The 25,815-nt window shown below is 40.9% G+C and overlaps 1 long non-coding RNA gene across 1 annotated transcript; it reads right to left on the bottom strand.

Moving 5' to 3' along the window:
- Positions 1-13,546: 13,546 nt before the first annotated feature.
- On the bottom strand, positions 13,547-15,014 carry LOC129481936 (uncharacterized). The gene is made up of 2 exons (XR_008657554.1): positions 14,928-15,014; positions 13,547-14,350 (listed from the first exon to the last, which is right to left on the bottom strand). It is a non-coding gene; the product is annotated as an uncharacterized lncRNA (long non-coding RNA).
- Between the last annotated feature and the right edge of the window lie 10,801 nt (positions 15,015-25,815).

Genomic DNA, 25,815 nt, shown 5'->3' on the forward strand with positions numbered 1-25,815 from the left:
GTAGAGCTGAGGAGTGACCCCTAGGTGGGACGGGACAGTGAAACTCACCATAATGACCGAATGGATGTTCTAGTTCTGGGAAATGCTCCTGTTGCTGGGGCCGTTTCCCTGTTTGCATCCCCAGAGATAGCTGTGAGATCATTAGTTTCAGCCACACTGTGGTTTACATGTGTCAACATTTCTCCGATTTTTCTACCAAGATGCACTTGTACCATGGGGGAGACTGGGGCAAGCAGAAATATTATTTCAAGTGCCTGTACTGTCTGCAAAATGTATTTAATGTCTGGATTCTGCTACATGTTTGTTTTGATCTAAATAATGTTTTAAATTATTTACCAGTTAAATTATGCATAGTAACCATTCCCCACCCAAACCTACGAATAGCCAGGGCTTTGGGCCCCCTTGGTATATGACCGACCATACTCCTTGGTATGTGAAGCACAGATCTAGTAGAGATCTCACCATTACTGTGACCACCCTTCTATTCAGAAAGCCTCCTAGGCCCCATCTGTGTGCGTGTCAGATTGTGCTGGCTCAGAATTCCCTGGTCATTCCCTCAGGCACAGCGTGAGCACATTCTGACTTCATGAAAAGAAAAAGAGATGATCCTTTTTCTTTTCTTAAAAAACAAAGAGAACTAGATTATGAATTTGACCATTTTTAAATTATAAAGATAGAACACAATGGAAAAAACTGAATAATACACAAGTGTGTAAAATATCAGGTAGGTTTTTCCCTTATTCCTCTCCCTCCTCTCCTCCCCAGCTCCCACTTCAGGGCTTCCTATCTGAATCATTGCATCAGAATATTGCCTCAGAATAAAATCTAGTAACCAGTAGCAGCAAAAGCCTCACCTGGGAGCTTTCTATGAATGCAGTGTCTCAGGCCCCACCCAGACCAACTGAGTCAGAATCTGTGTTTTAGGACTCTCCCCAGGAGATTGATATGCACTATCGAGTTTGAGGGGCAAACTCTTTGTGAAATTAGAAGGAAAAGTTGATTTCCCTTCTCTTCATTGGGAGTATCAGTTTCTTGAGTCCTCAAATGTTGCTGCTTTCTCTGGGCTTGTTGTACTTGCCCTGTCCTGGAAGGGAGGGGCTCATCTGTACCTGGCTGTGGACCATCCTCTCTGCTCTACAACCGATCAATCCCCACCCAGACAAGTGGTCACCAGCCATCCTGGCTGTTTGCAGGTCCCACCATTCATTTAGCACCCTCTGTCCTCAGATTTCCAGGAAAGCAAAACAAAACATCAGGACAGAAGGAACAATCCACAAATTGCGCTTTCTTGGGCGCCGCTCCAGCCATTCACACCCATTTGAATGGATTCCAGCTCTCCTGGTGGTTGCTCTGAAGCTGCTAGGGAAGGAGGCCCACCAGCTTCTTGTGATAGATCACCTGAATCTCCTGGGTGTCACTAAATGCTCACTGCTGGCATCACTGCTGCCGGGGAGAAGTTGGCTAGGTTGTTGGTGGAGGTATTTTATCGGGGTCTGGTGTGAGGAGACTAAAGCAGAGATGCCTTAGAGATGGTACTCACATTTTCTATAAAATTATGCATGCTGGAGGGCCAGGTGTGGTGGCTCACACCTGTAATCCTAGCACTTTGGGAGGCTAAGGCAAGTCTATCACTTGAGGTCAAGAATTTGAGTCTAGCCTGGGCAACCCAATCTCTACCAAAATGCAAAAACTAGCTGGGCACACACCTGTAGCCCCAGCACTTTTGGAGGCCAAGGCACATGGATCACTTGAGATCAGGGGTTCAAGACAAGCCTGGGTAACAGGGCTCTTAAAACAAAACAAAACAAACAAACAAAAACAAAAACTAAGATATAGCTGGGCATGGCAGCCCACATCTGTAGTCCCAGCTACTTGGGAGGCTTATGTGGGAGGATTGCTTGAACTCAGGAGGCAGAGGTTATAGTGAGCCAAGACGGCACCACTGCACTCCAGCCTGGGCAACAGAGTGAGACCCTGTCTGAAAAACAAAAACAAACAAAAAAGCACACCAGAAGCTGCCTTGTGATATAGGGAGTCTAGTTTGTATGCTGTTGGCATGGTTCCAGGATACCAGGGTCATAAAGATTCAAGTTAGTCCTCAAGGCTTCTGACTCATAGTGTTAGGTTGTACTGGTCACATTGGTTATGGATCTTGGAGTCAGGCACACTAGTCCATCTTTCTCCTTTGTGTAAGGTAATGACCACCACAGAAGCTGAAATATTTTGGATGGTCTAAAACAATTATTCATTGTTAAGCCATGATTAGTTCCACCAGGGCTAGTTCCTCTGGAGTTGCAGAAAATTTAACTGAAGGGATCTGGGCGTAGTAAAGCATGTACAAAAATGACTGTCTTAGCTAGCTCAGACTGCTATATAACAACAACCATAGACTGGGTGGGTTAAACAACAGGCATTTATTTCTCACAATTCTGAAGGCTAGAATTTCAATATCAGAGTGCCAACATGGTTGGGTTCCAAGGGAGGCTTTTTCCTGTCTTGTAGACAGCTATCTTCTTATATCCTCACATGGCAGAGTGAGAGATCATGTCTCTTGTGTCTCTTGTTGTAAGGGCACTAACCCCATTCATGAGACCTATACCCTCATGGCCACATTGCCTCTCAAAGGCCCCACCTCCAGACACCATCTCATTGGGGGTTGGGGCTTTAGCATACACATTTTTGCAGGAGGAGGAAGGAATACAAACATTCAGTCCATAGCAAGTACTAAGAGGATGATGTATTTTAGACCCACTTATTTATTTACTTATTTGACACGTAAACTGAGGAGAGAACAGGCCAGTGTTTTAAAGCCCATGCTTTATTGGATCTACCTAAAACTCCCTTCCTTCACTGCCAAGATTTTGGTACACTCGTTAGCTCACCCTTACCTCCACCATTTCTACTTAAAAATCAATATATTGTGTTTATCACCATCAGTTAAGACAATTTTTTAGACTTTTATTTTCATGCTATGAAAGTAATGCTTGTGTTTTTCATTTTTCAACCATAAAAACATATGATTGAATATGTTTTCTTAAATTACATGTTGTCTCCACATCTCACCAGGGGAGTCTGAGCCACTCCTTTACGGAAATGTGCTCCTGGGAGCGAATCACTATCCTAGGAATTTAGTGCAGGTGAAATTTTAAAAATAATGATCTTGCAAAGATCATGCTGGAGAGCTCAGAAAAACAACAAGGCAGCTTCTTTCAATAGATAAAGAAGACAAGACAAAGGAGAGGTCTAGATAATAGAGTTTGGGGTGATAATCGGTTTTTCCTTTACCATTTCTCAAATTTGCTTTCCACCAAATCCCTCCATGGATGAAATATGAATCTGGGAAGGTGCTTGGCTATTTCAAAGTTATAATTTCAGCATGCTTGTGAACATTTGGAATTTCTTTCATAAGGAACCAATTTATTGTTCCCATTGAAAGTGAGTTTTAAAAGCCCTGGGAGATGCCCTTCAGAAAAGAAACTTCTACTGATGTGTAAATGATTGATGGCGGTCCTTCCTTAAAGTAGATTTTGAGGTGTGGAGAGGAAGAGAGCATGAGAGCTTTGTGTATCTGAGAAGAAAAGGTTACAAAAAACACAGAAAGAGCAGGCACAGGACGTGAAAGACAAGTGTGGCTAGTGTCACAGTTATTCTGTAGGAGTTTTGGTGTTTCAAGGTCATCTGACAGCTTATTTCCAAGTGCAGGTGGAGAGGGACAAACATGGTGTTTCCACTCAGTATCCCAATAGCATCTGACACATAGTAGATGCTCAATAAATGTGGAATGGATCAACAAATTCTTAAAAATATTACTTAGTGTTCTCCTCTAACTCTTGCCACCTGTCACAAATGAAATAATGCTTGGTGGGCAGATGGTTTGTAACATCCCAGAGGCTTAACTTGATGTTCAAAGTTCATCTGAACATCCTAAGAGAATTTTTGCAGAAAAAAAAAATGATTTTCACAAGATATCTCTAAGGCACATAGAATAAATGTCAGAAGCCTGATCTTAGCTTTGGTACTACTACTCTTGTGAAATTCTCTAAGTCTCCATTTTTCATATATCAAAAAGTAGAAATGAATATTTCATCAAGTTGTCATGAGGATTACATGAGACATGTAGGGCACAAAGCATAGGGCCTGGCACTTTGTAGGTGTTAAAAAAAATACCGTTATCTCAAGTCATTCATGCTACGAAAATAATGCTTGTGTTTTTCATTTTTCAACCATAGAAGCATATTATTGAATATGTTTTCTTAAACTACATGTTGTCTCCACATCCCACCAGGGGAGTTTGAGCCACTCCTTAATGGAAATGTGCTCCTGGGAGAGAATCACTATCCTAGGAATTTAATGCAGGTGAAATTTAGTGCAGGTAAAATTGAGTGGGGATCGGAGTTCCCTGCCACTTTATATTCCTTTGGAGTAATGGCTTTTAGGCCTGTGGATTTGTTTATGAGTGATATATTTCAGAAACATACAGTGGTCTTTTATGGGGACATTGCTTACTTCTCCAGGTAGGGTGAGAATGTTGGCTTTTGAATCTACTTAGGAGTGTGACTCAAACCAAGGGTGTAACTCAGAGGTACTGGAATCTCCTTACCCTGCAAAGAGCCTGAGATTTAAGGCAAATATTATAATAGTGTTTGCAGAAGCAGTAGGCTGTCTTAGGGCTTGGCCTGGTGATCTTCAAGCTAAACACAAGTATATCTCATTTTATCATGCTTTGCTTTATTGCACTTTGCAGATACTGTTTTTTAGACATTGAAACTTTCTGGCAACCCTGCACTGAGCAAGTCTATCGGTGTCATTTTTCCAACGGCATGTGCTCACTTTGTGTCTCTATGTCACATTTTGGTAATTCTTGCAATATTTCAGATTTTTTTTTATTATTATATCTATTATGGTGATCTGGGATTAGTGATCTTTGACATTATTATTGTAATTGTTTTGTGGCACCATAAACCATGCTCATATAGGTTGGCAAACTTAATAAATATTGTTGGTATTCTGAGTGCTCCAGCAGTCTACCATTCCCTTATCTCTCTCCCTCTCCTCAGGCCTCACTATTGCCTGAGACACAACAATATTGAAATTAGGCCAGTTAATAACCCTACAATGACCTCTTCTTAGTGTTCAAATGAAAGGAAGAGTTGTGTGTCTCTGACTTTAAATTAAAAGCTAGAAATGAGTAACCTTAGTGAGGAAGCGTATCGAAAGCTGAGATAGGCCAAAAGCTAGGCCTCTTGCACAAAATAGTTAGCAAAGTTGTGCATGCAAAGAAAAATTTCTTGAAGGAAATTAAAAGAGCCACTTCAGTGAACATACTAATGCTAACAAAGTGAAGCAGCCTTATTGCTTATATGAACAAAGTTTTGGTGGTTTGGATAGAAGATCAAACCAGCCCCAACATTTCCTTAAGCCAAAGCCTAATCCAGAGCACAGCCCAGCTCTTTTTAATTCCAAGAAGGCTGGGAGAGGTGAGGAAGCAGAAGAAATGTTTGAAGCTGGCATAGGTTGGTCCATGAGGTTTAAGGAAATAAGTTGTCTCCATAACATCAAAGTGCAAGTTAGAGCAGCAAGTGCTGATGGAGAAGCTGCAGCAAGTTATCCAGAAGATCTAGCTAAGATAATTGAGGAAGGTGGCTACACTGAACAACAGATTTTGAATATAGGCAAAACAGCCTTTTTTGGAAGAAGATGCCATCTAGGACTTTCGTAGCTAGAGAGAAGAAATCAATGCCTAGCTTCAAATCTTCAAGGGGCAGGCTGACTCTCTTGTTAGGGGCTAATGCAGCTGGTGACTTTAAGTTGAAGCCAATGCTCATTGGCCATTCGGAAAATTCTAGGGCTCTTAAGAATTATGTTACACCTACTCTGCCTGTGCTCTATAAATGAAACAACAAATCCTGGATGACAGCACATCTGCTTCTAACATTAGTTGCTGAATATTTTAAGCCCACTGTTGAGACCTACCACTTAGAAGAAAATATTCCTTTAGAAATATTACTGCGTATTGACAATGCACCGAAACCCTAGAGCTCTGATGGAGATGCACAAGGATATTCATGTTTTTTCATGCCTGCTAATGCCACATACATTTTGTAGCCCATGCATCATTGAAGGATTTTGACTTTCAAGTCTTATTACTTAAGAAATACTTTTCATAAGGCTATAGCTGCCATAGATAGTAATTCCTCTGATGGATCTGCACAAAGTAAATTGAGAAACTTCTGGAAAGGATTCACCATTCTAGATGCATTAAGAACATTTGTTATTCATGGGAGGAGGTCAAATAACAATATTAGCAGAAGTTTGAAAGAAGTTGACTCCAATTTTCATGGATGACTTTGAGGGGTTCAAGACTTCAGTGGAGAAAGTAACTTCAGATGTGGTAGAAATAGCAAGAGAACTAGAATTAGAAATGGAGCTTGAAGATGTGGCTGAATTTCTGCAACCATATGATAAAATTTGAATAGATGGGGAATTGTTTCCTATGGATAAGGAAAAAAGTAGAATCTATTTCTGGTGAAGATGGAGTGAACATTGTTGGAATGACAACAAAGGATTTAGAATGTTACATAAACATAGTTGCTAGAGCAATGGCAAGGTTTAAGAGGATGGACTTCAATTTTGAAAGAAGTTCTACTGTGGGTAAAATGCTATCAAACAGCATCATATGCTAGTTGTGAAAAAAAACTTAATTGTTTTATTTTTAAAAATTGCCAGAGCCACCCCAGCCTTCAGAAACCGCCACCTGGATCAGCCAGCAGCCATCAACATCTAGGCAAGATCTTCCTCCAGCAAAAAGATTATAAGGCTTAGATGATTGTTAGCATTTTTTATTTTTAAATTATTTTATTTTATTTTATTTTATTTTATTTTATTTTATTTTATTTTATTTTATTTTATTTCTAAGACAGGATCTTACTTTGTCACCCTGGAATGCAGTGGCACTGCATCCTCAACCTCCCAGGCTCAACGGATCCTCCTACCTCTGCCTCCCAAGCAGGTGAGACTACAGATGCGCCCCATCACATCTGGCTAATTTTTTTTTTTTTTTTTTTTTTTTTTTGTAGATAGGGTTTTGCTATCTTTCTCAGGCTGGTCTTGAACTCCTGGGCTCAAGTGACTCGCCCACTTTGGCCTCTCAAGATGCTGGAGTTACAAGCATGAGCCACTGTGCCCAGCCAATTATTAACATTTTTTAGCAATAAAATATTACAAAATTAGTGTATGTGCAATTTTTTTTAGACATAAGGCTATTTCATGTTTAATAGAATGCTTTATTTTAGTGTAAATATGACTTTTATATGTACTGCGAAATAAAAATATTCATGTGACTTGCTTTATTGCAACATTTACTTTATCACAGCAGCCTGGAACTGAATCCACAATATCTCCAAGGTATGCCTGTATTCAAGTATCCAGAGCCTGGAACATGAGCTTATTAGCAGCAAGGGGCTGTGATCTTTTCTTTGTGACTGCACAGCTTCTAGTCCAGGCCTCCTGGGAGCTGATAGATATTTGCTGAGTGAATAAATGAATGCCCAGATGAAGGCTAACCAGGGACTTGAGCTAGAATGGTGAAGACTTCAGACAGGAAACCAGCCCAGAGAAAGGGAGGCTGGTGATGGATGGGGACAATGCCAGAATGCCAAATAGAAGTAGTGCAAAAAGTCACACACCAGAGCAAAGGCCACACCCAGGCCAATTCTCACATAGGTTTTTTGTTGTTGTTGTTGGTGGTGCCCCCAAATTCTACATTCTACAGGGAAGCTATAGATTTTCTTGGTGGCCCTTCAAACAGGCAGCTTGGTCCTGGCCTTAGAGCATCCCAGGAAACTATAGAGAGGTGGCTTGACCGGAGGCCAAGTGTGGGTCGCCTTTGGTGCTAGGGTCTCTGACTCTGACTTGCATGACTGCATTGCATACTTCCTGCTTGGAGCAGAGACAGAAATCATGAGGTCATTTGGTGTGAGGCACCTTTGGGCTCTTTTTTGCACAGTAGGCCAGAACTATTGCAAAATGCTTTTGATCATGTCATTAGTAGCAGTTCTTTTTTTTTTTTTATCTCTCTTTTCGCTTCTTAATTGAGACCCACCATTTGACACTGGAAGGTTACACTCAATGGGCATCACGGGCCCACAAAATAGGTACGCTCAGACTCAAGCAACTTTTGTTTATCCTTAAAAATCTTTTATTATAGTAACTATGAACCATCACATTCTCATTTAATATCTTCAACAATTATCAGCTCCTACATACTGCCTCCCCCTGAAGATAATTCAGACAAAATATAATTTCATAATCTAGAGGCCAAAAATTATTATCATCATCACTACTACCATCACCACTACAACCATCACCATTATCCTCAAAGCTTCTTTGAGAGTCTGATAAGAATTATAGACTTCATCATCAGAAAAATGCATCTACCTGCCTGTACCCCCAATCCTTTGTACCATTGAAGATTTTCAAAATTCTTGAGGTTTTTGATAAGGACTCGTGTTAAGAAACCTTGCTTTGGACTGAAGTAATCAGTTCTGGTCCTAATTCTTGGACCTCCATCAGTCAAGAAGACTTGATTAAAGCGAGGACAACGTGATGTTCCTCAGTGGAGTGGAGAAGCGCAGGACCTCCAATCCTGATTCATTACTTTAGTGTGTTTCTGAGGAGTTACTTGCATTACTACGAAGCACAAATTATTATTTTCATTGAAGGTGGAAGTATCTCAAAGCCTTTAAAAGTAATGCTTACGAATATGTAATAAAAAGTTAGTCTGGGTTTATTGAAGTAGCAGATACTTTCAATGAATATTAATGAAGAAATATGAGACTAAAAAAGATACTAGGTTATAATACTAATGCACTGAAATTGAGAAAGATAAATTTTAACAAAATGATTAAAGTAATTGATGCTAAAATAATTTTTATATGTTCCAAATTTTTTAAGGGACAAGAAATTACTTTGGAATTAAGCCAGCAAATGATATGTTTAAATGCCAGCCTGGCTACAGTTGTGTCATTACTAACTTTCACTAAGTATTGAAAAATCTATATGGGGTGTATTTCGATTTCCTAATTTTGCTCATTTTAAAAGAGAAAAGTTAAAAAGGGGAATCCATCACCAGCCTGGTATTTAAGCTCACAATCAAGATGACCAGCATAACATTTAAGATACAAGCTGCTGAAAATAATTGATCATCTTATGTGCAGACAGTTTATTAACATATGGCAAAGATTATAGGCATAAATATGAGAATCAGCATAAAATCCTCTTGCTTAAAAGCACTAAACATTATCATTAAAAAAATAGTAGGCATTATTAGGTAACCAAGCAGATATCTTTTTCTCAGGGCTTGGGAATGATTTCCTTCCATGTCTGCCATCTACCTTCTCTTCTGCTAAACCCATCTTCAATTCCCTTTGCAGTGGTAGTCAGGCTTCCCCATTACCTAAGGGTTCTTCTTGACCATTTAGAAAGATAGTGATGGCAATCACTTAATTAACTGCATCATTATCTCTTAAGTGGCTTCACCAGGGAGATCTGAGCTCACCTTTGGGATCTTTACCTATTTTTTTTTAATCACTCTATCATCTTCAGCCTAGTATATTTTATAGCATTAAGAGTAAGCATGCTAACTTCTGACTTGGTCTCCCTCTCTGTCTCTTTCATTCCACACACACACGCACACACACACACACACACACACACACACTGTTTACCCCTCTGTGTGAGCTCAGACTTGCATTACAGAAATAATGTATATCCAGAATTTCTAGATACTTAGCAGGAAAATTTTGAGTGTGTCTTTAGTCGGCCATCTTTCTAGAACTACAAGCTTGTCTTAGTTTGCCTCTATCTTTGCTTGGCCTTGTGTAGTGTTGGCTTCATCCTCAGATTCCACAATACAGTTTCTAGAAAGATCTAGGCTTCTTGATACCGTAAGGTATCAAGATGACACCAACAGTTCCAGGTGTTCACATCAACAAATTTAGAGGAAAAGTGATGGTCTCTTCTGGTAGTTTTACTGAAAAAGAGAATGATTTCACTTCCCTGGAAACTCCCTGGTCTCACTGGCTGACATTGGGCTGTATGCCCCTGAGCCAGTCACTGTGGCTGCGGATGGCATATGCTGAGTGGCTGAAGCCCTCAGGGAGCTCGCCCCCACACTCTTCAAGCCACATGGGTGATAATGGGACAAAAAATACCAGTATTCTGTTCAGAAAGAGGGTGAATATGTGCTGGACCGCCAGTAACAGATGCCCATTTTACTTTCCTTTTTTTGTGAGGCTGAGTTTCACTCTGTCACCCAGGCTGGAGTGCAGTGGCCTGATCTTGGCTCACTGCAACCTCCACCTTCCATGCTCAAGCGATCCGCCCACTTCAGCCTCCCAAGTAGCTGGGACTACAGGTGCATGCCACCACGCCTGGCAAATTTTTTTGTATTTTTTTATGGAGACAGGGTTTCATCATGTTGCCCAGGCTGGTCTCGCACTCCTGAGCTCAAGCAATCCACCTGCCTCAGCCTCTGAAAGTGCTGGGATTACAGGTGTGAGCCACCATGCCCAGCTCATTTTACTTTCCTTTTCACTTTTACCTGGCCACATGTTTACTGAGATGTGTCCAGGTGCTTGTTATGCCAAAATGTGGGGGTTTGCAATGGTTGAGTCATCAAATGGGGATCAGGAAAAAGATATGCAATATCTTCATCTGCAGGCAGAGAAGTTGTGTTATACTGTTATTTAGTTAAGTCTGTTATTAGGACTTAAGAGCCCTACAAGTCTAAAAGTCAAGATAGAAAGCAGAGAGTTTGTAATACTGTGGTTGATGGTACTAATGCTATCATAAATAATCATAATAACACAGCTGTATAGAAACTTACCATTTATAGAACACTTTTACACTCATTTACATTTAATGTTATATATAAGGCAGGTGTGAATTTCATTCCTAGTAGCAGAATCCCCACAAACATACCAAATAACCCAGTAACTTGTAGAAGTAACAGCTTGTGCTAAAATTAAAATGTTATTTTGGCATGTAAGTAAATATGTGCTTCAAATTATAACACATTAGCTACTCAAAGGTTTATGTAAAAAAGATATTTATGATAACAAAAATTGAAAACTACATGAATATTGAACACTAATAGAATGTCTCAATAAATCATGATATCAACTCTATTGCATTATTAGTAGGTGATTTTAAAATCATGCCCGTAAAGAGTGTCTAATGACAGGAAAAGTTCATTATATAAGTGATAAGAGCAATTTTAAAATCTGAATGAGCATATATATTCAGTGTGTTTCCAAAAACAAACACATACGAATGCAAAGCGTGCACAAGCCTAGGGTAATTCTGGGAATATTTGGGAATTGTTGTAGCTGGGTCCAGCCAATCAGAATGGACTCCTCTGTTTTCCATTGGTGTGGCCATGCCAGTATTTACTGACTCATTATCTATCCTCAAAAAACCAACAGTGAAAAGATGATGAGATTGATTTTTCTTTTCTTATTTTAGTCTTTAAAAAATGTTTGTGCCTTTCTCTGTTTTCTAAATTCTGTACACTGAGAATGTGTTGTTTATAGAAAAATTAATAGAAAAGAATGTGATGCCTTAATATTCCTTTTCGTGAAAGTAATTTATAATTTCTTAGAATTATACAATGTTTTTTGCATTCCTTTCTGTTTCTGTAGCCCTTTCTCACACTTCACTGAATTTGTCTGGACTAAAAGTTCATGCAATTTGCAGAGAATACCTGGAATGGGTCAAAAGATGTGCTTTCTGAACTGCCCAATGAAGCCAAACTAAATCAACACCATAAAAAAGAAAAGTCTACCATCTCTTAGTGCTTATTGGTGTGAAACCACAATGTAACCAGTTATATTTTTAGTGGAGGAGTCATACAGGCCAGTCTACCTATTGACTATAAAAATCTCTTCTCTGTCAACAGAGGAAAATAATTACAGTATTCATTTAACTTTTACTATGCACTGGGCTCTGTTCTAAGCCCTTCTCTGCGATTATTTCCTTTCATCCTCACAACCACCCCACCAAGTAGTTGCCATTATTGCCTTCATTTTATAGATGAGGCTTAGAAAGTTCAAGTAATTTGTGCAAGGTCACACAGCTAGCCATGGTGGAGGTGAGATTCGATCTGAGAGTCTGACTCCACAGCTTGTGCTCTTAATCAGTTCATTATCCTGCCACCATTATTTCATTTGTGTGTGTAAGAGCCAGCATCATTCTGGAAATAAGAGTGCAGACACATTACACTTATACACACACACAGACATGCAAAAGAACATACTGTAGTAGATGCTTAATAAATGACAGATAAGGATACTTATTGTTATTAAACCTGTTGGCATTTTAAAATCCTTCTAGTAGACAATGTAGCATAGGACATAGAGCCTCTTGTCTTCAGGGTCTTCTTGCTTTCTACACGATGCAGTGGTATCTATGATCTTTAAGCCTCAGTTTTCTTTCCCATTGAATGGAGATAGGAAAGATAACTTTCAGTGCAGTGTGAATTAAACAGTTAAAACATATAAAGCCCCTAGACTAAAGCCTGGTAGAAAGTAAGGGCTCAATAAATATTAGTTGTTTCTAAGTGAAATAACTTAGAGATGGAAATATCTGCCCCGAGGAAGCTACAAAAAGAGGTTTATACCTGTTCATCAGTAAGGCTTCCATGACGTAGAAAGGGAAGGCACAGAATCGCAGATCATAAAGGTCAGCATGGAGCAGTTAGTCATTATCTTCATTTCTGTGTGCCTGATGTTTATTTGCACTATATATTCCCGATTTTTCCCCCTTGAATAGCCTCCTCCTAAAAGACCCTGCTTTGCTCTGTAGTTTGGTTAAGACAGTCCCTAATCGATTTTACATATACTGCTCTTATGTTGTTTTAAGATTAGAGTGAATTTCAGCTGGCAAGGGTATTCATGATTGATTGTAAGTTCTATCCATTCATAATATGGCTGAAGTGAAGAGAAATGTGACCAGTAGTTTAAAGTTAACATGGTACGAGGCTAATGGGGCACTAATTGAGCAGTGAACGCCTAATTAGGAATCACGGAGGGGTTGAGCTGGCATGTGGGGAGTGAAGGTTCCCAGTGAATGCTGAGTTGTGGATTTTGGAAAAAGGACTAACTAAGCTTAGACGTGTCTACACTCTTCTTGCAGCCCAATGGGCCTTGTCATTCCAAATTTTCTGGGCAAGTGGCAGCTTCTGGGAAAGAAATTCTCATTTGTGGGGTTGAAAAGGTGGTAAGAGAAAGTGCTCCCTTTCCTCCTCCACCCCCCACCGAGGATGAAGAGGACAAGCAATTGATTTCTGAGGCAGGCGATCTCTAAATGATTGTGTACTCCCTGATAATTTGGGGAGCTGCTAACATTTATGGAAATGGGAATATATTTAAAATTCAAACATATAATTTCTAGCTATTTCCAACCTCCCATATGTGTATCGCCAAAAGTGAATTTTGAGAGCAGTAGTGGGAAAATACTGCCTGGAGATAAAGAAAAGTTACCGCAGGAGTCTGGTTTCTATATTAATTTATTTCACAATAAGAGCAAATTCCTTTCCCTAGGGGAGTATTTGACAGAGTAATTGCACTAGGGAACAGTCACTGTTTCATTTCGTTTTCTTTCTCTCTTTTAAACTTTCTTTGTGAAGCAGAGTGTCATAAATCTTCCTGAAAGAGCAGCTTAAACAAGATATGTGGGCTGTGAGATACAGGTTTTATTTGTGTGTGTGTACACATATATGATGAATATATACACATTCATTCATTCATTGTTGGATTTCAGAATGACATTTTCAACAATTAAAAGTGAAAGTTAAATTTTTGAGATTAGAGACACTATGAAATGCATCTTTCCAGATTTAGAGAGGGTAAAGAACACACGCCATCTACATATTACTGATCAGGAGCAAAAACCGTAGACCTAAGCTTGACTTGCATTGCTTCTGACCTAAGTAGTAATGATTTTCTTATAAAGATTTCTAAACATTTCAATTGTATCTATAATACAAATTTTAGTCAACAAACTCCTATACCTGTGATGGTTTTAATGGTCAATATCCAGTTATTAATTTAAAAAATGCTTAAAGGTAGACAGATCTGAGAGGCATGTCTTTCTGAACTCTAGCCTTTGATTGAGAACTGCGCTCCAGTATCCTGTAAAACACAGCAGCCTCCTGGTTCCAGACTCCTTCTCACCATCCCCAGGGTCTTAGTACTGTCACAGGCTCTTGTTAAGGTCTGGAAAACCTCTAATAAACTCAGCTGCACCAAGGTTTAGGGACGGAAGCTGCTGTTCCTCCCAGGAGCATTTGTAGCTGCAAAGACAACACAAGTCAGAGGGATGGATTCCACTATTAGAAACATGGAGTTTCATGTGTGAGGAGGATGTATTTCAGGATGGGAAGTTTTCTGGCATACTTCAGTTATTATCATGAACGAAGCATGCATGTAATGCTCACATGCTGCATTCTGCAAGGAAAATGAATGCTTACAAAAATAAAAGCATTACAAAAATTTTAAAAAGTAAGAAAGGTAATCAAAGGCACCAGAAAAATAAGAAGAGAAAAATAAATTGATTCTAAAGGGAAGAATAATCGTTCAAACAGATACTAAATTATGATATTATTACCATTATTTTCATTACTACAAAGACAATATAGCACCAAGAAAGTTAGGAAACTGACAAAAATAGTTTTCATACTCCTTTTCCCAGTAGGAAAATTACTCTTTTTAAAAAAATTATGTTCCAACAATCTCATTCTCTAGATTAAGAAACCGTTATTTAAAAAACTAACTTACGTTCTGATGATTACACAGGTCAGACAGAACTCATCAAGACTGACAAACAGGACCTACTTTTAAGGAAGGGTTATAAATTATTTTGGAAAGTACCTTGCTGATTTTCAAATGCCATCAACTCATGCCAGCCTGTGTCCAATAAAGACTCCGTGATCAAAACATTGCATTGGATTGCACTCTCTTTGGCTTACAACAGGAATGAGAATCCTTTACAGGCATCTCCATAGCCCTAGAACAAATTATGAATGGAAAACCGGGACAGATGCCAGCATTCCTAACTCAGAGCCCAGCTTATCCCCTCCTGCACTTTGCTACTTTTATTGATTGAATTGTTAAGTCTAGAATGGATGCTGTTCATAGTTTTCTCTGCACGATTTGTCCTTTTAGATAAGGGTGGTGCTTCTTTTCATGTGAAAATAAGTTTAGGTTGGGAACAAAAAGAAACAACTCTGTGGGGAAGTTAATATTATGGTCTTTGACAGCAGATGAGGAAACCAAGGCTCAGAAGGTTGAGTGGGGAGACTGAGTCAGGCCCTGACTTAGGCCTTCACCCTTCCAAAGCCCATGCTCTCAAACACTATGTCAAAGCAGAAAATCTGTAGGAGGCATGGTATTGCTTCTCAATTCTATGTCTTGCCAGACATTGCTAGTTGAGATACTCTTTTCTCTTGAGTCCAAACGGCCTCAGAATCTTTTCAGCACAGCACAGTTACTACCAACCAATGCAAACTGACTGTTGTGTGAAACCTATTGGCCACCACAACTGCAAACCTCCCCTGAATTAGGCTTATATGGTGGGTAGAGCCCTGAACATCTGCCTGGATCACTTATGTGAGTTTGTGAGCAAATGCCTTAAACTTTCAAAGCACCATTCTCCATATTATAAAGGGGAAAAATCCTATCCCCTTTCCAAGGCTAGTGTAAGGGACACATCAAATAAGAAAATACATGTAAGAGCACCTGGTAAACTGTTCAAATTGAAGGATAATAATAAAAATAATTAGTTTTACAGATGAGAAAAATTGGTTTTGCTTACACAATTCACTCCTTTAGGTATTTACTACTTTTAACCCTTTTAAAAATAAGATTTAATATGCTCTCATATTAATGAACTCATTTAAAGCCTAGACACACAGAAGCAGGGATAGTTGCTAGAATTGTGGCATGAAGTTCCGCTAATGATTTTGTTTTCAGTTGCTCCCTTTCTACATAATAATGTTGTTACATTTCCTGGACACATGATGCTTTCTTTAATTACTGTGAAGTAGGTCCCTTTTTGTTTCTTGGGTAGTATAGCTTCATCTCTCTTTCCATGCTCATAGCATGGGGAAATTGAGGAGCAGGACTATTTACAAAAGCATGAGTGAGGTGAAAGACCACCACCAAAGGAAGTGCCCTACCCTAGGGCTAAAATCAGTGGGGGAACTGTTACCTCCTGGGCTTGCAGAGGGACAGGAGAGGGGTGGTCACTACAACCTGGAGAGGATGGCCATTCAGAACTCCGGCCTTTGACAGAGGAATAACTGCAGCTGGTGCCACCCTTTGACCCAGTAGAAAGGGAACCAGAGCTTAGAAGGCACAGGAGGTGTTGGTGGGATCCTTGTGCTCTGTCTCTTGGGCACAGAGAGGTGGGCTAGGGAGAGACTAGGGTACACAGAGGACACCTGGAGCAGTAGGCATTCAGAGGGGCAAGCAGAGTGGTGCTTAGAGGAATTAGATTTATTAGGGGCTTTGGCAAGATGTAAAGAATAGAGGAGAGAGAGGACCCTGTGACCCCAATGTCTTGGCCACCCAGTCGGGAAGCATGTGGCCTTATATTGTGGAGAGATGCCAGACTGAGTCACTCTTCTGGAGGCAACGTGGAGACCCAACATGAAGATCTGAAACCAAACATACATTCTCCTAGGCTCTCCAAGCTCCATCTCTGAAGAGAGTGGGATTGCCAGAAAGGTAATATCTGCACTAAACTTCCTTAGTTCCTGATGGAAATGTCCTCCCAGGGCAGTGACAGAATCCTCTGTCCTCAATGTTTTACCAAGGATTGAGCTTTTTTGAAAAGTCACTTGAAGAATATTTCTTTGCTTAAGTTTCTTCTTGAGATAATGGTGATGATTGTGTTGTTCAGAGAGCCTGCCATGAAGTGCTTGAAAATCAGCATTCTCATAGATGATCACTAAACCATCTTCATCAAAACTACCAGGAATGTGTGTTGAAAACAATGATTTCTAGGTTCCAGGCAGGACCCACTCTGTCAGAATCTGCAGAGGGATCCCAGTCATTTGTTTAACGTAGGCCTTCCAGGTCATTCCTGGGTACCCTAAGCTTTGAGGTCCACAGCTTTAGAGTTTTGCACCAGAGAGAAGAGTGTCGTTGAGGCCTAAGTGATTGTGATTACCTTATGTGATCATGAACTCTCTGGCAGCATGGTTCAAGCATCTCTCCCCTTTTGTTACTTAAGCTAATTCTTTTACCCCTGTATTAATCACTTACATGTATATTTAAGCCACCTCAAGCATTTTCAGAAGTTGACCACGTATGTATCATTAAAGTTCGGCTATTATAAAATAATAGTTTTTTTTTTTCTCCTGCTGACTCATAGACACTTGTTTCAGACCCTGCTCTTAATATTAAAAATTTAACTTTAACTTTTGATTTAACTTTCTTATAAAGTTACTTTTAAACTTACACCTTTGATTTAAAAGCTCACATTCTGACTTATCTATTTACATAGTACAGTTTGACTGCATGCCTAGAATCCCAGCACCCATGACCACCTGCACTTATATTTAAAAACGGGTCTTATTTCTTGAGTATCTCCCTTGGGGTCGGCAGGGGGTCCAGCTATGAGTACAGAAGATGAGGGTCATTGGGAAGGGTTCCCAGAAATTCTGTGTGAGGCTGCCATGGACGGCTTTATGCCAAACATATTTCCCAGGGGCTCTTGGAAAGTAAAGATGCAGTGAGGATATTCATCTGTTTTTAGGGTCTGACATACTTGGTTTAAGTCTTGGCTTTGTCACTTACTTTTGTGTAGATAACTGTGAACATATTTCTTAACCTCTTGAGCTTTATATTGTTTTAGAGATTTCATTGGAGGGAATAGCGGTAGATTGGATTAATTGAAAATGCTGTCACCCCACAGCATTAGTGGTAGATTGGATTAATTGAAAATGAGGAATGAAGCCAGGATGACACTGAGGATGTGTTTTGGAGGTCAGAAAAGGGGACTGTTCCCAGGAGCACCCTTGGGGAGCTGTAACATGTTTGGGGGCTGACCGCAACCAAATTAATTAGGTAGATCCCACTTTCAGCACCATGAGCTCTTTTCAGACTGGCATCCTATTTCTCTGTACAGGTGCCCATTGACCTGTCTTAGTGGTTAGCAAACTATGGCCAGTGGACCGAATCTAGCCTGCATGCCCAATTTTTACAAATAAAGTTTTATTGGAGCACAGTCACATTCATTCATTCAGTCATTCATTCACACGTTGTCCATGGCTGTGTTCATGCTGCAACAGCAGAGTTATGTAGTTACGACAAAGACCAAATGGCCCACAGAGCCTAAAACATTTACTGTCAGGTCCTCTAGAGAAAATGTTTGCTGACCCTTGTTCCGGGACAGCAAAGCTTTTTTGGTCCCACCTGTCCCTTTCCCCAGGGCCCTAGGAGGAGATTGGCTGATCTGATGCATGCTCCTGATGAAGTTGTTCCTGGTGTCAGCCCTCTCCGGTAGGGTTCTCTTATTGGCATTAGGCTTTAAAGCCTGGTCCTAAGAAGGAAGCGATGTTGAAACTGATGATAGAATCAGTGGGGGTGCGTTTGGGATTGTGGAGATTTTGTCTTCACTGAAGTCATACTACATTGACAACACACTTACAGAGAATGAACATATCTTTACTATTGGTGGAACTAAAAGCAGCTTTTACTTACAGATCTCCTTCCTGGTCATTAGGAGCAGCATCCTGACGTTAGAAGAGAGGCAGAGATTAAAGTGAAGATAGCAGATAATCGGGGAGATGTGAGGCTACAGCTTAACCCCCTTTGTGCCTATTGGGTTATCTCCTCACTGTCCTGAGTGTTTAACCACCTTAAGGGTGTGGGCGAGTCCTTAAGGCTAATGAAAATTCAGTAATGAAAGCTGAGTCCTGCTGCTTCTTAGGCTAAATGCTAGCCAGATGTGCTGGGCTGCCTTGGAGACACCTTTTACTCCATCCCCACCTTCCACCCCACTTCCACCCCACCCTCTGGTGATTGTAGAGACCCACTGACAGGCAGTTTCGGTGTAGAGTTGTGGGGCTGACTACCCCCACCATCCCAGTCTCTTCAGTCTGGGCAAGGACACCAACCAGTCCTTTAACCCTCCCACCCATCCCCACCCACGCAGAAGCTCCTTCCCCTTGGCTCGCTTTTCATACACTTCCACTCCTTTGGATGCCTCTTTCCTTCTGCCAGGGCTGCCATCTCCCTTCGAACCTAGATCTCATGTCTCCTTGCTGTGAATCTTTCCTTGCCTTCCCCAGACAGAATCCCTTCTCTTTTTGCGACCCCAGAATATTTTTCCTACTTTGTCGTAGCTTCACTCAGATGGTGTATTTGCATTTTTATCTCTTGCTTCCCTGGAAAGTGGGCAAGGACTACATCTTTGTCATTTTTGCATCCCCAGTTCCCAGCACAGTATCTGGCACGCAAGAGAGCACCAGTAAATGCAAAACAATAAAGCAGCAAGTTTATGAGCATGAGTTAGAATCTGTGGGACTCTGGACAAGTGGCTTAACCTCTTTAAGCCCCACTTCTTCACTGTCATGTGGGAATAATAACAGTTCCCAGCCATAGGATTGTTATGAGGATTAAATGAACTGATTAGGTAAGGGGCGTAGCACAGTGCATTCTACACAGTGAAGACTCAATAAATGTTAGCTAATGCAAGTACTAATAATACCCTCCACTATTTAATTATCTGATATAGTTGACAATAGTACTGATAACAATTTGATGACTGAATGACTTGATGGACGAATGTCTATTTCATTCTCTTTTATTCCCTTGATGGGGCCATGATAAAGACAGTGGTTTGCTACCTAAATGAAAGCATTGTCCTGGGCAGTGAAAGGACCTGATTTCTTCAAAAGTATCTCCTTTTCTGGAAGGCCTTCCCTCCACTTGAGCAAAGTTTAGAATCTCTGAACTTTCCTTTTCTTCAATCAGGTCAAGCACTCCTGTGCAGGGAGGAACCGACACCAAAGGCCAAGGAATGGGCTCCAACACCCCAACTCATTAATATCGTCAGCATCCTAACAAATGGGAGGCCGGAGAGCCAGACCGAGCGGCCACTTGGTCACATGGCGGGGGTCTGCCCTGGGGCCCTGCGCACATTGAGTGGACGGGCACAAGTGCCATCTATATTTCTCTGCGCAGCCCGGCCCCCACCTCCCATGTCAGCCTGCTGAGCGGGCTTGGCCCAGGTTCTTGTGCTTCACAGAGAAGATTTATTCCTCAAGACTGACCTACATGGACGTATGTATCTGAATTCACAAAAGCTTGAGTTTGATGGCAAGCAACGAAAGGTCAGAAGAAAAACAGGCAAGGCATTTAAATCAAAATGATGAAACTGGGTAATTTCATTAGCAACAGTTGTATTTACTGGAAGTCACAGATGGTGCAGTTTAGCTCATAGCCAAGTTTTTAGGACAAAATAAGAATGAAGAAAGAAATATTTCGAGGGAGAGGTGGTTAAAAATTAAATAGGCACCAGATGGCTCAAGATTGTCCTTCCTATAAATTTGGTGAAGGAAGGCATGCTGAATCCAAAGGCTTTCTGAATGGTTTAGAGTTTGAAAAGGAACTTTAGGAATATATAAGGCCTTTAAAAGAAAGCAATATTAAGTTTGGAATGATATTGAGTGGAGGTGACAGTATTATATAAACCATATTACATTTTATTTATTTATTTATTATTTATTTATTTATTTAGCATTTATTAAGAACCTCCTGTGTGCTAGATCCTATTTCTAATGTCTGTTAATGATACCAAGGAAGGTTGTAGTTTCCTGGAATATTGGAAAGCTTCTTGCTTAGGCTAAGGGGGAAAATGTGGATTTGAAATACATTTAGCCATGAAGTCACACTTATTTTTCCTCTGGTACAGTTGGTGAGAAATGCTTCAATAATTTCCCATCTTGTAGAGATTAAAATCTAAGCTCTGTACCATGCCCCGAGCCCATCGTGGGCTGGCACTGTCTACCGCTCTAGACGAAGAGGTCTCGAAGTAGTAAGCTGGCGTGCATCAGATCAGGAGAGACCTGTATTTCAGCAAGAAACCTAGTTGTTGCTATTGCAAGCTAAGGATTGAGAACTACTGTTCTAGACTTTTCTTTTACCTATCCTCATGGTGTCTTCTCTTCAACCTGCTGGGAGCTAGTTGCCACTCTCTGAACTTCTAAATCTGTTACTCTTACATCTTTGTACATGGTATTCCCTGACATGTTTTTGCAAGTTTGTCCTCATGTTCACCCTCCACATCTGAATTTAAGAAGCATCTCCGGCTGGGCGCAGTGGCTCACGCCTGTAATCCCAGCATGTTGGGAGGCTGAGACAGGTGGATTATCTGAGGTCAGGAGTTTGAGACCAGCCTGGCCAATATGGTGAAACCCTGTCTTTACTAAAAGTACAAAAATTAGCTGGGTGGGGTGGCAGACACCTGTATTCCCAGCTACTCAGGAGGCTGAGGCAGGAGAATCACTTGAACCTGAGAGGCAGAGGTTGCAGTGAGCCAAGATCTCACCACTGCAATCCAGCCTGGGTGACAGAGTGAGACTCTGTTTCAAAAAACAAAACAAAGCAAAAAAAAAAAAAAAAAAAAAGCATCTCCTCTGAGCCAGGTGTAGTAGCATACACCTGTAATCCCAGCTACTGGGGATGCTGAGGCACGAGAATCACTTGAACCCAGAAGGTGGAGTCTGCAGTGAGCCAAGATCATGCCACTGCACTCCAGCCTGGGCGACACAGCAAGACTCTGTCTCAAAAGCAAAACAAAACAAACAAACAAACAAAAGCCCCTACATTTTAAAGGAAATTGACCTGCTCTAACAAAACTTCCACTAGTTCAGGGTGATCACCAGCAATTTAAATGTCTGCAGTAACAAAACTCATTACTCTTCAGAGGAAGCTCTACACCTCAAAACGATGGAATTTCTTCAACAGAGGAGGCTGAGAATGTATACATTTGAAGATTTTATATTCTTTGCTCATTTATTTGCTTTTTTAATCCATTGAAAAAATTTTCTATTCCTAAATAATTTCAAATTAAGTCACATCAGGCCGGGCACTGTGGCTCATGCCTATAATCCCAGCACTTTGGGAGGCTGAGGGGGGCAGATCTCTTGAGGCCAAGAGTTCAAGACCAGCCTGGGCAACATGGTAAAACCCCGTCTCTACTAAAAATACAAAAATAAGCCCGGCATGGTGGTGCATGCCTTTAATCCTAGCTACTTGGGAGACTCAGGCACTAGAATCGCTTGGAGGTAGAGGTTGCAGTGAACTGAGATCTTGCCATTGCGCTCCAGCCTGGGCAACAGAGTGAGACCCTGTCTTAAACAAACAAACAAACAAACAAAAAATACAAATTAAGTAACATCACATATAAGTGCTTTTGAATGTCAGGGTTCCAAGATCCAATACCCAGTAATGTATAGTGCAAAGCCATCTCCTTATCTTTGGGTCACTACCACATTTTCTCCACAATTTAAGTTCTGTCTCACTTTACAGTCTCCAACACTATTCCATCTTAATTCTTGGTAATTTCATTATAAACATACATGATGCTCCCAATACATTTTTTAAGGTGAATTAAAGAATCTTCATTTTTCTTGGCCCTCTCAATTCCCTGATCTTGTCTTGCTGATGATTCTATCCTACCCTAATTCAGCTGCTCACTTTCAAGGTCAAAGCCTAGAACTTGTCATTACTAATAATTGCCGTGCCACCAGCAATCACAATTTTAAATATCTCCTGACCACTCCTTCTCTCTTTCTAGCTCACATGCTTTCGTACACCAGCTCCAGTAGCCCTTCTTCACCTATTAGCCGTGAATCCACCAACATTATGTCTCTCTTGAAATTTCCAGAAGCCTTCTCTTTTTTTCCTTACTATTTCACTTCCTTTGCACACCTCCACCTTCCTAGTTCTCTCCTAGTTCTTCATTCTGGCTTGCTTAGCCACAAGGCTGATTATATCCAACTCATCTACTCCATGCCTATGCCTGTGCAGCTGGAGAAAACAGAAGACCAAATTGAAGTCTTCACCAGAGCCCTCACTGCTGTTTTCTCTCTCTTTCTTGGAGACAACTGTTTCTACTCTCTCCTTGTCTCCTCAAACCCTCAAAGATCTTCCTTACGCTTTCAGATATACCTTGCCTTCTATATCACTAAGGAAAACAATTTCTTTTTTTTTCTTTTTATTATTATACTTTAGGCTTTAGGGTACATGTGCACAATGTGCAGGTTTGTTACATATGTATCCATGTGCCATGTTGATTTCCTGCACCCATTAACTCGTCATTTAGCATTAGGTATATCTCCTAATGCTGTCCCTCCCCCCTCCCCCCACCCCACAACAGTCCCCAGAGTGTGATGTTCCCCTTCCTGTGTCCATGAGTTCTCATTGTTCAATTCCCACCTATGAGTGAGAACATGCGGTGTTTGGTTTTTTGTCCTTGTGATAGTTTACTGAGAATGACAGGAAAACAATTTCACAAAGAGGAAATCAGTAAAGAACTTCTAGAGACCCATCACCATCTCTCCCCTCTTCCACCCTGTGCCTGGCCTGATAATATGGACAAAAAGCCGATAGTGCCGTTTCTCCACATGGGTCCTACCTCTTGAGAGGGGGGTCACTCCAGCTATCTTCTCCTTTCCCTGCTGGAGCAGCAGCTGCATCCCTCTCCACTGGCCTTTCCCCACAGCAGACAGATCTGTCTGCATTAAAACTCCGACCCTACTTTTTCCTTTAACTGCTGCCGCAGCTCTCCTCATGAGCGTCTCTCTCCCCAAGAGCGCAGTCTCTGGTTGCTGCCCAATGTAACTGTTGAACCCTATCATCTTTGGTGATCTCAGGATTGAATATTAGGCAGTTAGCACAGTAGCATATTGTCTTTTTACTTGTTCTTTAAACAACATTATATTTCAGTGAAGTTATGGGTAATCATGATTTTCTTCCCTTTACTTATTTGTTCTTTCTAAATTTTCTATGATGAATATGCAATACTTTGGTTAAAATGAGAAACAATAAAATTATATAAAAAGAAGCACCATATTTTATGAATACTTTACAATCAATTGCATTTTTATAGCAAAAAATTGGCAGTGGGTTGGAGTGGAATGGGCATTGGGATTGGGGCCAGTTCTACTCCTGACTTGCTCTTGAGAAGACACTTAAATTGTCTGAATTTCAGATGCCTCAGCTGTGAAGGGGAGAAACTGCCATTTTCCTGGCTTTCCACAATATTGTGAAGGTCTTAAAAAAAAAAAAGAATGTGAGTATGCTTGGGGGCTACATGAATGTAAGTCCCTATTACTCCTGGCCCACACATGTGTGAGCTACATGGATAACATCTTTGTTTTACTAGTGAGGAAATGAGCACCCTTAGATGGGACAGGTTTCAAACCACATCCAAGGAGAACAGTAATAAGATCAGCTTTTCATGCTTCTTGGCCAGGTTCTTTGCTGTGTCCCAATTTCTTCATCTAACCCACTCCCAAAATATCCAGTGAGAAGAATTCTTTTTTCTTCCACCGAAGGTGATTGTCGGGCTGGCTGACAAGTAGGGGGTACATGAAGGCATCTTGGCCAACCAGATGCTATGGAGATATTAGCTGAAGGTCGTTGAAGGCATTTGGGTTTTAAACATCTGTTAGAAAGAATACTCCTTAGCCATGTGAGATCCTCAAGAAGACTGACCTAGTAGTTTGGCCATGTGTTAAAGTTGCAATCTGGAATCTCTGACACCAAGTCCTGCTTGGGTGTGGGAGCTCTGACTCGTGTATGCAGAACCTGAAGTGTTTGTGTTAATTGTTTTTCTCCTAGCCCTTTCTTTGTTTTCTCCATTTTCTTCCTTTGACTTGGTTTAGTTTCTAGTAAGTAGGAAGGGGACACCCCACTGATACTGCAGGGGGAATAGATTTAGCACATCCCTAGGCTTGACCCATTTTTCATATTAATCACATGCTGGGTGAAGTGCTTTCTTCCCCTTCTCTTGTCCTTAGGTTCAGCCCTTGAAGTCTTAGTCCAAGATCTGATAAAAGAAGCCCCACATTCACTGAGTTGAGTAAATTTCAAGGCATTAAACTGACAAGCAAATTCCTTCACTGCCCAGCCCTCCATGGTGTGCCTGATGGTTTGGTCCCTTCCTCCTAGGAGGATGCTTATCTCTTGCTTTCTACCAATCAGCATTCCCAGCCTTCACAAGGAAGGGAAAAGCATTTCCTGAATGTCTACTTTTTGCCAGGGATATTCATATACATTGCTTCATTTAATCATCAAGACAACCATACAAGGCACATATTACCCCAGGTCATTGAAATCCTTTGACCTTGCTGTGTAGAGATGTAGATGAACTGAAGCTCAGAAAGCTAAGAAGCCACCACGCTGGGATTCAAAGCCAGCTCTACTTCCAGAGCAGAGCTCTTTCCAGCACCTCCAGCAGTTTTTACAAGACTTTTCTTCTCTAAAGTTTTCCTTGACTACCCTTCCCTCTCTACCCATTAAAATGAATGCAATGGTTTGCTAGCATGCTTCCTTGACTCTCATCCTTCCCTACTGAAGAGCACAGATATTTTCAGGATCGTCCTTGAGTGTGCTGGGATGCTGACTAAACCCATCCAGACAGGGACACCTGAAGCTGCTTCCTGCTGAAGGAGGGGTTTCCTGGGGGAGGAGAAGGTCTCTACCACTAGGCTTAGAAATGACATGTTGGTTTTCTTGATAA

The sequence above is a fragment of the Symphalangus syndactylus genome, chromosome 5, assembly GCF_028878055.3.
Source record: "Symphalangus syndactylus isolate Jambi chromosome 5, NHGRI_mSymSyn1-v2.1_pri, whole genome shotgun sequence".
Classification (NCBI taxonomy): Eukaryota; Metazoa; Chordata; class Mammalia; order Primates; family Hylobatidae; genus Symphalangus; species Symphalangus syndactylus.